The sequence below is a fragment of the Canis lupus genome, chromosome 4 (genome assembly GCF_048164855.1).
Source record: "Canis lupus baileyi chromosome 4, mCanLup2.hap1, whole genome shotgun sequence".
NCBI lineage: Eukaryota > Metazoa > Chordata > Mammalia > Carnivora > Canidae > Canis > Canis lupus.
The window spans coordinates 80,540,188-80,554,492 of NC_132841.1; the positions used below are offsets into that span (position 1 = coordinate 80,540,188).

The following is a 14,305-nucleotide window of genomic DNA, read 5'->3' on the forward strand; positions in this document are numbered from 1 at the left end:
CGATGTAGAAGCATCCGATTTTAGAGTGATTTTATAGTAATCACTACATCACCTACTTCGTACCTTAAAACGCCTCGATGACCGACCGGAACCTAGAAGGCACCAACACTTTGTTAGGCACCGAGGTCAATATCAAACATACCACAGAGGAAAAAATGCCCTTCTTTGCTTCTCCTCCACGACCACGCTCAACACGTCCCTGCTCGGGCCAAATGTGTGATGATATTTATTTATTATTTATTTATTTATTTATTTATCTATTATTTATTTATTTATTTATTTATTTATTATTTATTTATTTATTTATTTTTCCCCCAAACCAAGCAATTCCCTGCTCGGGCCAAATGTGTGATGATATTTATTTATTTATTTATTTATTTATTTATTTATTTATTATTTATTTATTTATTTTTTTTTCCCCCAAACCAAGCAATTCTGCAAACCCAGCTGGGCGGCCTACAACGACTTAACTCGGTTCCAACCCAGTAGGTGCCTCTCAGCCCCGGGAAAACAATCCAAGACCCAACTTAAGGTGAGGAGACGAAGCCTTGGAAAGGTCAACCGCCAGGGGCTGCCCGCACCTCACCTGTGCGCAGGCCTCACGTCCTCAAGGCTCTCAGCGCCTCGGTTCCTCCGCCTTAAATCACGCCTCAGCGCGCTCACCGCCGTCAAGGTAACAAAACAGGACCATTACCTGAGGCACCTCGGCGGCTGACGTAAAGAAACCAACCCTGCACGCATGCGCCTCAAAGACACGCCCCCGGAACTTGAGGGCGGCCAATCACAGCCCACCATCTAGGCTTCAAGCCGTAGCCAATCAGCGATGTCCTTGCTGCGGTCGTGCCTTTTCTCTCAGAAGGCATCTCGCCTCCAGCCGGGGCGAGTACCCGCCACCCGAGGTCAGACCCGGGAGGTGACCGCCAGTTTTAAATAATAGGTAACCAGAGTCTTTAAAATGTTTAATATAAAAAAATTAAAAAAATAAATAAAAAGTAAAATGTTTAATATGCCGCCGTTTACCGTTGACCACCCCAGCAAGCTGTTAGCTGTTGATCCGCAGAAAGCGCGAAATGAGTGGAGGGCGCGAATAATGGAGCAAAGACATAGGTAAGTTGACTGTGCAGGTGTAAGCGTGCTTCTGTTTTTTTTTGTTGTTTTGTTTTTTTGTTTGTTTTTTCTCTTTTCTTAATGTGGGTTTTATTTGTGTGTATTATTACCATGTGCACTTTTCCAAATCAGGGGCTCCTCGGAGATTTTGAAGCAAGTTGTGATCGCCACGCTAAACGGGAGGTCAAAGTTGACACACGTTAGATGAGCTAAACGGGAGGTCAAAGTTGACACACGTTAGATGAGGTAAACGGGAGGTCAAAGTTGACACACGGTAGATGGGCTAAACGGGAGGTCAAAGTGACACACGTTAGATGAGCTAAACGGGAGGTCAAAGTTGACACACGTTAGATGGGCTAAATGGGAGGTCAAAGTGACACACGTTAGATGAGGTAAACGGGAGGTCAAAGTTGACACACGTTAGATGAGGTAAACGGGAGGTCAAAGTTGACACACGTTAGATGAGGTAAACGGGAGGTCAAAGTTGACACACGTTAGATGAGGTAAACGGGAGGTCAAAGTTGACACACGTTAGATGAGGTAAACGGGAGGTCAAAGTTGACACACGTTAGATGGGCTAAACGGGAGGTCAAAGTTGACACACGTTAGATGGGCTAAATGGGAGGTCAAAGTTGACACACGGTAGATGAGCTTAGCGATGGCCTAGGAAGTGTTGGCTGGAGGCCGACTGGACACAGCTCCAGAGCGAGGTTGAAGACGCCGGCAGGGATGCGAGGGATGCGGAGGACAAGGCAAAGGTCATCGCAGACGCGGCCGCCATGGCCAAGGAGCTAAGAAGGAGCAGGACACCAGCGCCCACCTGGACCGGACCGTGAAGGACCTGCAGCATAGTCTGGACGAGGCTGAGCAGCGGGCCCTGAAGGGCGGGGAGAAGCAGATCCAGAAACTAGAGACGCGGATCCGGGAGCTGGAGTTGGAGCTCGAAGGGGAGCAGAAGAGCACAGAGTCTGTCAAGGGCCTGAGGAAAGACGAGCGGCGGCTGAAGGCGTTAACCTACCAGAGTGGAGAGGACAGAACGTGCCCAGGTTGCAGGACCTGGTGGATAAACTCCGAGTGAAAGTCAAGTCCTACCCGAGGCAGGCGGAGGAGGCTTGTGAACAACCCAACGCTCACCTCACCGAATCCCCGCCCGGTAAAGCTCAGCATGAGCCGGAAGAGGCAGAAGAATGTGCTGATACTGCAGAATCTCCGGTCCGTAAGCTTCGCGCCAAGACCCGCGACTTCACCTCCAGCAGGATGGTGGTCCATGAGAGCCAAGAGTGAGTGGTGAGCCTCTTCTGGAGCAGGACGGGAAATATGCAAAATGGGTATTTTCTTTGTTCCTGGCTATTACAGTTCATTTCCATGTGACTCCTTCACATACATTAAACTCTGCTTCGTTTCCAAAAAAAAAAATAATAATAAGGGTGGGGGGCAGACATGTTGGGGAGCCTGAGTAGCTCAGCTGGTTAAACCTCCGCTTGCTTTTAGCTCGGGTCATGATGTCGAGTCTGAGGTGAAAGCCCCTGCCCGGCCACCTGCAGAGCAGAACCTGCTCTAGACTCTCTCCCCACCCTGTCCCCAGCTCTGATGCATGTGCACTGGCTCTCTCAAAATATACATAAACTGCTAAAAAGAGGAAATGTTTGGCATTAAAACAAGTTTCAAGATTCATTAGTTTAAAATAATTTCTTCTTAAGAGTAAAAAAGGATTCATCCAAACTAAAGGTCCCTGTTTTTCTCTTTAGCTCCTTTTATTTAGCATCGTGTTGCAGACATTATGCTGTGCATCTCCACCATATGCATGTCCCCTCTCTGCATTCCACCCCCCTCCCTCTTGCCTAATATATTAGCAAGACGTCATGAATTCTCCTCCTTAAGTGACCCTATTTGTGCATCCAAGTGGTGGCAGACGCTGGACTGACACCTGCATCAGGTATCTATTGGTCTATAACTGGTTATCACATATTGAAAGGATAAACACGATACCCGTTTATGGTCTCGCAGTGCGGTCGGGATGGGATCAGAGGGACTGAGTTCTCCTACGGTCAGGTTAAAACCTATGTATTGGCGATGCCAGGCGCTTGCTTAGAGGCTCTGGAGAGCAGTCTGCCTCCACCCTTAGTAAGATCGTTGACAATACAGTTTTTTGTGGCTATAAATCCACAGTACCCATTTTGTTTTGCCAGCTGCCTGCAGAGGCCATTCTCCTCTCCTAGAGGCTTCTCACACAGCCCTCACCACCTTCAAGGGCAGCAGTGGAGCAGACTTCTCATACCTACGATCTGATTTTCATTCTGCCACCAGCCAGAGAAAACCCTGTGTTTAAGGGGCCCTGGGCAGCCCGGGTGGCTCAGTGATTTAGCGCCTGCCTTCAGCCCAGGGAGTGATCCTGGAGATCCAGGATGGATTCCCACTTTGGGCTCCCTGCGTGGAGCCTCCTTCTCCCTCTGCCTGTGTCTCTGTCTCTCTCTCTCTCTCAAGAATAAATAAATAAAATCTTAAAAAAAAAAAAAAGGACTCTGTGATTTGATTAGGGCAACCCAAATAATCTCACTATTTTAAAGTCGACTAACCATGTTTATCACATCTGCACAATTGCTTTTGCCGTGGAACGTAACATGATCATGGAGTAACATCTAGTTATATTCATAACCTCCACCCACAGGTAAAGGGCAATTATACAAGGAAAGAGCCAAGGGGGGAGTTTCATAGAATTCTCTCTATGATGCAGCCTGGGTGGCTCAGTGGTTTAGCGCTGCTTTCAGCCCAGAGTGTGATCCTGGAGACCCGGGATCGAGTCCCATGTCGGGCTCCCTGCATGGAGCCTGCTTCTCCCTCTGCCTGTGCCCCACCCCTCCCGCCCCATGAATAAATAAATAAAATCTTTAAAAAGAAAAAAGAATTCTATCCCAGCACCCAAGTCTAGGAAATCAGAGAGCATTTCTTAAATACTGTGTAATAATGTGGAACTATATCCATGGTGATCCTAAGGTCTGTTTGAAGACATAGGCATATAGATTCATAATAGAAGAATCATGATAGGAGAATCTGTTAAATTGAATATACAACTAGATTAAAACAGAATTATCCCTGATTTCACAGGTTTACTTTGCTCCAAATATCATTTTCTCTTACACTTTGAGAATGCTATCCAGTTACCCAAATTAGTTGGTTTTTGGCTCCAGATTTAAGATCCAAATATGTCATCGGAAACTGTAAGATTATTCTCTCAGAGTTCTCTTTTTCTGAATTGTACAAAATTTACTCTATCATAAAAAACAATATATAATTATGTACTGTGTTGCACACCAACAATGAACCCACTTTAATCCCTTCATTTCATACGCTGAATAAGATGTTTCTATTATTAAGGGAAAATTAATTTGTCATCATTTCTCTGTTCCTTCAAATAATTATATCTTTTATTATGGTATCTTTCAAATAATTATCAGAATTGACAACTGATAAAACATGAACCCTAAAATTAGTAAGACTGATTACAATTGTGTGGAACATTTATCATTACTTTTAGTATGTAAGTGTATGAGAGGAGTGTCAGTCTCAAGTACGGGCCACCAGTACACATAATATAGTGCCTGTAGTACTATATTATCAGTTGTCCAATAACAAAGTTTCAAGTAAAAAAATTGAATAGATAACTATAAAGAATTATAAATTCAAATGATTAAAGTTCTAAATGCAGGTATATGTAACATTTTAGAATAAATTGCCAATTTAAACGTCTTCAGAACAATTTTTCCCATCTAAAATCTGCAATATAATTAACATAGTATTTCTTATCTCATCATTTTAACAACTTTATATTTGTAAGTTTAACAACTTTATATTACAACTGCTGTATATTTGTTATACTTATTGTAAATAAAATCTAATTAGTCTAAGCTCTATAGCCTATTAAATATTGATCAAATTATGCTGATGTATCTGTGAAATAATCAGATAAATGTTGGTCATGTGTATTAACAATCAATATGTAGACTTTTTGTATTTTTCTTGTTTTAATTTCTTTTAAGATTTTATTTATTGCTGAGAGACAGAGAGAGAGAGAGAGAGAGAGGCAAAGACATAGGCAAAAAGGAGAAGCAAGCTCCTCGATGGGAGCTTGATGCAGGACTCAATCCCAGGACCCCAGGATCATGACCCGAGTCAAAAGGAGATGCTCAACTACTGAGCCATCTAGGTGGCCCTTGTTTTAATTTTTTAATCCTATCTTTTTTATTATTTTAAAGAATGTTGCCCACTCGAATTAGATACAATCAACTAAATATACCTGAAAGCAACTAAATCAAAAACTGTCAAGGACCAGAATTTAATAGTTTTTCTGTCTTTTTTCATGATTCTAATACATGGAGTTGACAACCAATTATCAATACTTTCAACTATGATATTTAAGTATCCTTTAAAATACAGCAGGAAAAAAAATCATAATTCAAGAAGTTAGAAAGACTGACACTCCTAAATAAATGTGAAAAACAAAATAACATGCAACTTTTCCTCCTCTCCATCATCTACTCACTCCACAAATAGGAACTTCATATATGGCATGACCGTTATTAAGGTACTTCCTGAGAATAAAAAGAAACAGGATTCAGAATATGTTCTCAAGAATTTCACAGTCTACTAATAATACTTACTAATCACATATTATTCACTATATATGAAAGTTCATATATTATCTCATTTATTTTTTTTTTTTATATTTTTTTTATATTATCTCATTTAAATCATTTAAATCCATTTCACAAACTGGTAGGTACATATTTCTGTTACAGATAAGAAAATTGAAACTCTGTACTTAAGGTTACAATGAATATAGAATTGGATGTAGTTCTATTTGACGCCTTGGAAGGAGGCACAAATAATCCAGAACTGATGCAGAAGAAATTTCTCCCACCCACCAAAAATGATATAAAATCAATGAATAATTAGCATTCATCCAAGGAAGTTCTACTTCTAAATATAAACAAATAGAAAATGGTTAATACCAGCAAAAAGAGATAATATTTACAAAGAAAATTGTAAAACTCCTATATTTAAAACTCTTAGAAAGGGGCGATGGGTGGATCATTCAGTTAAGTGACTGACTCTTGGTTTCAGCTGCTCACTATCATGGGTTGTGAGATCAAGCCTTACATTAGAACTCTGTTCAGTGAGATGTTTGCTTGAAGGTGAAAAACAAAATAACATGCCTTCCCCACCACCTCTTGTGAGCATGTACTCCCTCTTGCCTTCCCCACCACCTTCTTGTGAGCATGTACTCTCTCTCCCTCTGCCTTCCCCACCACCTTCTTGTGAGCATGTACTCTCTCTCCCTCTCTCTCCAATAAATAAATCATTAAAATTCTTAGAGAATTAAAATGTAATGTAAAAGGATATGAGATGTGTAAAATGAACATCTGTTATAAAACACAAAAAGTCAGAGATCTGGGAAATTAAAAAATAAATATGAAAATGACTAAAGCAGCCACAAATCATTAAGAGGAGGAGTAGAAATGACACAGTAGACACCAAATCGTGTTGACTTGTATCATGGTATAGTCCAAAAGAAATAAGGAAGGGGACTATGAAAACACTACAGCAAAAAGTCAACCCCAAAGCATCAAAATACTTTTAATTCAAATTTTAAAAGAAAAAAATAGTATGGAAGGGAGGCAACCTATAAAAAAATAAAGGTCTCAAGTTTTACATAATAAATGGAGGAGTCTTCAGAATTATATACTACTACACACAATAGCTACAGCAACATCAATAAAATAATACATGAAAATTCCAGCAACAATATTTAGGTATTGTAATGAAAGTTCAATATCTTAGGGATAAACATAAAACTCTAAGAGTTACAAGATAAAGAGTGTATTACATACAACAAATGGGAATCAGTTTTGCTTGTTGCTAGCAAACGTTGAATCTTACGATGTCAGGCACTTCGCTAAATGTGTAGGACATATAAATGGTAGAGAGAAAGGTGGCTACTCCCTGCCAACCCTTTAATCTATGGGAAGAAGAAAGAGTACAGTCCTTGGAGATAATAAGTACATGATACCGTTAATGGAAGGTGATGGTGGGTCAGGGACTGAGTAAGTCAGGTAAGATTGGAGGGACCCAGGGCAAGGCAGCAGTTAGGGTGATCTGCTTTGAGTAAGTGACATTGAAAAAATATATCATGAGGGAAATGAGGGAGATATCTGTGCAGATACCTTCGTGAAGATGATCCCAAGCTGAAGGAACAGGCGCCGGAAAGGCTCCCAATAGGAATTTGCCAAGCATGGTTGGAGAAGAAGAGGCTGGGATGATTTGGAGCAAGGATTAAGGGAGGGACATGATAGGAGATACGATCAGAAATGGATCATGTTTTAAAATCAGGAAGGCCTTTTTAGGTGACTATAAGTATTTGTAATTTTACTCTGAAGTGAGGATTCTGAGGAGGATTCTAAATACAAGTGTGAATGGCATCAGACTTAGATATTTAGAAGGACCACTCTCGATGTTTTGAGAACAGTTTTGGGGAGTTGGGCAAAGATAAAAGCAGAAAGACCAGATAGAAGACAACTATAACTATATATCTGAGTGGTTAGGGTGACAAACACCGGCCGGGTGGTACGAAACACAAAGGGAAGTGGCTAAATGGGGTTTTAAAAAATGGAGTTTCATATGTAAAAAATAAAGGATTCAAGGAGAATTCTAACTGGAAAAATAGAGTTGCCATCTAATGTAATAGGAAAATCTATAAGTGGAAAAGATTTGGAGCAGAAGATCAGAGTTCTATCATGGACTTTTTTTTTTTTTAAGATTTATTTATCAGAGAAAGAGTGTGTGTATGCAAGCGGAAGGGGATGTGGGCAGGGGCAGAGGAAGAGGGAGAGAATCTCAAGCAGGCTCCATGCTAAGCACAGAGCCCAACACAAATCTCTGTCCCATGACCCCAAGATCATGACCTGAGCTGAAATCAAGAGGCAGATGCTCAACTGAACTGAACCACTCAGGTTCCCCTGTCTTGGACGTGTTACATTAGAAAAGCAATTACTTGATACGTAGGAGAAGAATTCAGGTAAAGAAGCTGAGTATATGTGTGGAAGTTGGGAGAGAAATTTGCACTGAAGGTATAAATTTGGAGGCATTCCATAAAGAGGTGTTTCAGTATAAGAGCACATCAGTCACCTGATGTATGGCCTCACTGTGGATAGATAAGAAAAAGAACATCACAAAGTCATGAAATACTCCAAACTTAAGATATCTGGAAGATGAAGAATAGCCAATAAAGAAGACTTTAAGAGGGCAGCCAAAAACAGGACAAAAACTGATGTTATGTATTATCCTAGTGATTAAATTTCATTAAGGAGCGTGTGAGTAACTAACAACTATTGCCCTTAGGTTAAAGATGCTGAGAACTGAGAAGTGGTCTTTGGAAATAGCGACATACCGTTTTGGTAACCTTGACAAAACCAAGTCATATGGCTTGGTGAGAAAAAAGGGTTGGAAGAGAGAAACAAAACGAAACTGGAGAAAATGTGTTTAGTTTATTCATTTGAGAAGTTTTGTTTGAAAGGAAGAAAACAAAATGTACCAGCTGGGAAATTCTTCTCCCCCCACCTCCCTCCACTGCTTCCTCTTGTTTCTTCTTTTCCTCCTCCTCTTCTTTTAATTTGGAAGGAGAATATTTTATTTGATAGCAGTGAAAATGATCTGATAGAAAAACAGTCTGGGGATCCCTGGGTGGCGCAGCGGTTTGGCGCCTGCCTTTGGCCCAGGACGCGATCCTGGAGACCCGGGATCGAATCCCACATCGGGCTCCTGGTGCATGGAGCCTGCTTCTCCCTCTGCCTGTGTCTCTGCGCCTCTCTCTCTCTCTGTGACTATCATAAATAAATAAAAATTAAAAAAAAATTTAGAAAAACAGTCTGCATTGCAAGAATAGGAGATTACTGGAACTATATACTGGATTAGGCAAAAAGAGACACAAATTAATGCTTGAGTTAGGACATTACCTGTATGGAGGATCATGAATGGTTCATGTATAACAACCTGCGTGAAACAGATTACATGACTTGGGAGGTAGGAAATATGCGAATATGCAGAGGAATCTGGAGTTCTCTTTCAAGTGCTTCACCTGCCTTAATAAAAGTAAGGTTATCAATTTAGACAAAGGGCAGAGAAGGTGGTATTGATCACTGGAGGAGAAAAAAAAAGAGTGGAAAAGTTGTCTAAGATAGAAGGAAATTAATGGAATAAAAAATACAGTCAAGATGCCTGGGAACCAGATTTTACATTTGAAGTGTATTTTCCAGCATTCCAAAGAGCTGCACTAATGGAGGTTCAGAAAAAGTGGAAGTGATATATTCCCATGGTGTGATTTTCCGAGCAAGTGGGATAGAGCAAAAGGAGCAAGGAAAAATAATCGTAATGATTGACCACAGATTTTGATTGGGATAAGGAGGGACAAGATGATCCCACAGAACTGTGGAAGAGAAAAAGTTGGGTTTCTCAGTGTAGTGGAGATTCCAAGGGTATAGAAAGATCCTGAGGACTGTGGTAAAAGAGGGAGTGAGCACCACCTTTGTTGTGCATATTTACTTCCAAATCCAGTAGGTCTATCTTTATTCATTGGCATTTGACTAGCTTCATTTCTTTGTGCGTGTGGTTGGTGTTAATAATTTTATTTTTTCTTAATTTAAAATTACCATATTATCATATCTTAGAGTAGGCAAAATATGTGATGCAGGATCAATCTGACATGATAACCTAACATTTTTTACCATTCTTTTGTTTGACCACTAGCTATCTCCTCTTTCTTTTTCTCAGCTCCATCGCTTTTTTCTCTTTCTTTCTTCTCCCTCTCAAGCGTTCACAATATTCAAAAAGAACATAATTTAAAAGAGAACTTTTCGTGGTTGATAAAATGCCTAAACCTGTAATTTTGCTATGTCAACTTCTTGGTTATTTAATATAAAGAATCAAATGTTTAAAAAATGTTTTGGTAAACTTGATACTGATTCTTCTTCCTTTAAGGCATGGCATATAACTAGTTTTCTCAGGTATGAAGGAGCATACAGTTGCTATTAGAGTGAGATTAAAATTGACACCTATTTATCCCACGAAATTTTAAGGTACAATATTCACACACATCTTCCAGTAGTAGTTTCATTACAGTCGTAAAATTACTAGCCAGGAATTGAAGTGGAGAAATGATGACATCAAGCATAAGATATCCCAGGGAGAGAATTAATGTCAAAATAATTACATGGTTCACAGTCAAGGCTGTATGGTTATTAGCAACTCTAGAGAAGCTAATTAAGTAAGTCAAAAATTGTGGTTAAGCCAGTTAAATCGAAGTGTTTCTATGGCTTCTGAACAAATAGGTAACACCTAAGAGCTGAGAATGTACTCATTAATCAAAGGAACTGAAAATTATATCACACTGATTAAAACCACATGTAGTAAAAATGCCTATTTAGTGTTCTTTTAAAATATGATCTTAGCAAAAGCTGAACTGCTACTAACTTTAATTCGATCCTACAATCAGACACGTTTTTCATTTTGTTATTCTCTCCCAAGTATTATTGATAATCGTCTAATTTTCTTTAACACCTCAGTCCTTTTTTTTTTTTTTTTACAATACCCATTCCTTTTTTTTTTTTTTTTTAATTAGGGGGAGGGGGGAACCTAAGAAGATATAGTTGGGTCTAAGATATAGACCCAACTTCTTGTGTTTGGAGATTGAAATCAAGAAGAACAAAAAATAAAAATAAAAAAGAATGTGCAGTGGGATATCAAATTTAACAAAAGAGCTAACATGCCACACGTACTCAGCATTGAAATAAATATTATTCCAGTTATGCTTAAATGAATTTGCCTGTAAGTATTCCAAAGGTTTTAGTTAGAAAAGAAAAAAAACAAAAAAACAAAAACAAATCTCTGTCTATACAACTATGGCAGAGTCACTAGCTTCAGGAAAAAAAGAAGGCAGAATTTGAATGATGAAAAGACACATCATGGGTGTCATAAACACAGTGTCCGTGTCAGATTTTAAAACTTGCTGTCTGCAGGTCATGAATTTTGTTTGCTCCTTTATCAGACTACCTTAGTGATTGTGATTTATTTTGGACTATGTCTTTGAAAAAATTTTAGGAAGGTAATCCTCAGGCTCTCTTGAAATAAATACAACAAAAAAAATTAAAAAAAAAAAGAAAGAAATACAACATGATAAATTAACTTACCAAATATTTTCAAGGTTTACATCCCATGACTTCAGTCTGTAAACAATTAGAGGGGAGAATACAGGGAATTGTTCCAGAAAAATATTTCTTTTCAATAATCTTTCAAATATTTCTTTAAAATGAAGCACATCAAATTTTAACTTTGCATTCAAATAAAAATTGGAGATGATTTTGGAGTTATATTTTTATATTGAATATTACAAATATAAATTAGAAATGGTAGACGGCATGTCTCTTTAAAAGAATATTTTGCGTTAAAGATTCTGGGAGATTATGTTTCAGTTAGGAAAGCATACAAAAGGTAGAAGTGTATATTCTGTAATGTTTTTATTCTTGAAGAAATGTTTGTCAATCTCTTTAAATATAAATATACATGCTTTAAATATATGAAAATCAGTTAATATCTTCTGAGCTTTATTCTAAATTTTTAATGCTATTCCAAACTTAAATATTTTCCTTTTGTATAGAATTTAGTGATAAGTATGTATTGCCTGTACTTAAAAAAAAATACTAGCATAAGCAGGTTTGCAGGCAATAATTAACTTGCATTTTTAAATCTCTGAGATTGTGCTAGCTTCTAGAGGATAGAAGATTGCAAAGAATGAGTTTTATAATCTGACACACCTTTTTTAAACTCTGGTTTTTAAAAGTACTAGATGTGTGACTTTGAACACTTTGATTTTCTTAATATGTTTCATCTGTAATGTGAGGATAATAACATCTTTCTTTTTGAGCCACTTTGAGAATTGAAGAGAATTTATTTTAAACAAGTGACAATATACTTGATATAGAAGGGAATTAAAAAATGTCTAGGCATTGAGATAGTCACTGCTTCCTTCAATGGTTTTATATCTGGGCAGCATACTAGAAGCACCTGAGAGCTCTTAAAATGTTGAAATAGCATGTCATTCCCTAAACTAATTAAATTAGAATCTCTGTGGGAGGAGCTAAAGCACTGGTATCTATTTAAAAGTTCTCAAATAATTATAAATTACAGTCAGATTTGAAAATCACTGACTTAATGCAAAGCAAATTGGTATTGTTGCTTCATTGCACTAGTCATTTCTTAGTTATGTAAAAGAACAGAAAATAATTTTCCCTCTACCTTTCTAGATTCTCGGCTGAGACACCTACCTAATAAAAGAAAGATTAACAGGAGAAAAACAAATACAAATTTAATAACATGTATACCTCCCATATCCATGGGAGATACATTGCTCAGAAAAGCTGAGTAACTCTGTGAAATAGCCCAAGATACCATCTTAAATAACATCTCCAGCTAAAGACAAAAGGGATGTTGAGGTTGGGAAGAGGCTAGTTTGGGAAGGTTTCCAGGGAAAACCACTGTAAACAAGAGTATGGTTGTCATGCAGATTTGTTATTCTTTTTCATTGGGTTTCTAGAAAGTGAGAGTCATCCTTCTCTTCCTGGTATGTAGAGGAGGACATCCTTATGAATGGAAATTTCCCTTGTAAATGTAAATGTCTATTACAAAAGGGTAACATCTACTCAGTCTTCAGAACTTCTCCACTGTCTGCTGTTTCTTAAAAAACAACCAACCCAAAATATGCCCAAGAGGGATCCCTGGGTGGCTCAGCAGTTTAGCGCCTGCTTTCAGCCCTGGGCGTGATCCTGGAGACTTGGGATCGAGTCCCACATCCGGCTCCTGCAGGGAGCCTGCTTTTCCCTCTGCCTGTGTCTCTGCGTCCCTCTCGGTGTGTCTCTCATGAATAAATAAATATTTTTAAAAAATACGCCCAAGAGGCATTTTGGGGGAAATATGTGCTGCTCCCCTTCAGTTAGAACTATACCAAATTCAGTACTAATGACCCTTAACAAGGTCAACAACATCCACAAAAAGACCTTTATACTTAACAAATGGAGGAAAAGAGGCTGCTTGGGAAGAAAGGCAGAATAAAACTTCAAAAATGAGAGAAAATAAAACGATTCCATTGCTTATATTTGAAAGGAAAATAATAGTCAAGAAGCAGTGTGTTTTGAAGGAAAATTGAGGCATGATAAGTATTAGTGCAATCCTTCCAATATATTTATATATTTTTGATGAAAAGAAAGGCAAATCCTAAGGTTAAATTTCCAGTTATGTCTAATGATGCAAAAAGAAACCCCAAAAACAAAACAAAAAACCCCCCAAAACTCACCATGTAATTACATATGCAAAATGGGTAATTTTGCATGCAAACTATAATTTTCTATTGTTTAATTAGAAGGTTAGCTAAGTTACTTTCTCTGCCTGTAGAGTTTTAGGTTCCTTTTTTTTTTTAACCTTTTAAAATGTTCTAAAGTTATTCACCTATATTTGTCTTGATGATTTAAAAACTGATTTTAATTCAGTATTTATCTGTTCCAGGTGGATCCAGGTGTGGTTTTTTTTTTGTTTGTTTTTTGTTTTTTGTTTTTTGTTTTTTGATCCAGGTGTGTTTTTAATAGCCTTTATGAAATAAAAATGCCCTTGACTACAAATTTTTCATGTATGATTTTGTCAAAGAAATAATGAATTACTAAAGACATTGGGAAAATTATACAATATGTTCTCATACACAGGAGTAAAATTTTTAAAAAAGAGAACATTGTACATCTGCTCTTTGAAGTATTCTTGGGGAAAAAATATACACACATACACACAAGATGCTTTTGTTTACTTAGCAATTTAGAAGAGTAATCTGATTATCTGTTTAAATTGTAGTAGAAAAACATTTGTGAATGAAATATTTGTTTATGTATAACATTTTCTTTAAGGTTAATATAGTATTTATACTGCCATATTTTTATATGTATTTTATTCAAATGTTCAACCCCAGAGCACCACTTTTTCTTAAAATTATCTTCTAATATTCTAATAGTTTGAAAGAACTAATACTTATTTAAAGGTGGACCTTCCAGTTTACTGGAGCAGTCATTTATAAAATAGCACCCTGTGGACTTAAAAACCAAACACACTT

At 37.9% G+C, this 14,305-nt stretch overlaps 1 long non-coding RNA gene across 2 annotated transcripts; it reads left to right on the plus strand.

The window, feature by feature from the left end:
- Window positions 1–613: 613 nt before the first annotated feature.
- LOC140632716 (uncharacterized) lies at window positions 614–3,823 on the plus strand. 2 transcript variants are annotated; one of them, XR_012030370.1, is made up of 5 exons: window positions 614–937; window positions 1,036–1,107; window positions 1,240–1,647; window positions 2,856–3,043; window positions 3,297–3,821. It is a non-coding gene; the product is annotated as an uncharacterized lncRNA (long non-coding RNA). The 2 variants fall into 2 exon arrangements; XR_012030369.1 differs by having other exon boundaries at window positions 624–937; window positions 2,856–3,823.
- Window positions 3,824–14,305: the final 10,482 nt, after the last annotated feature.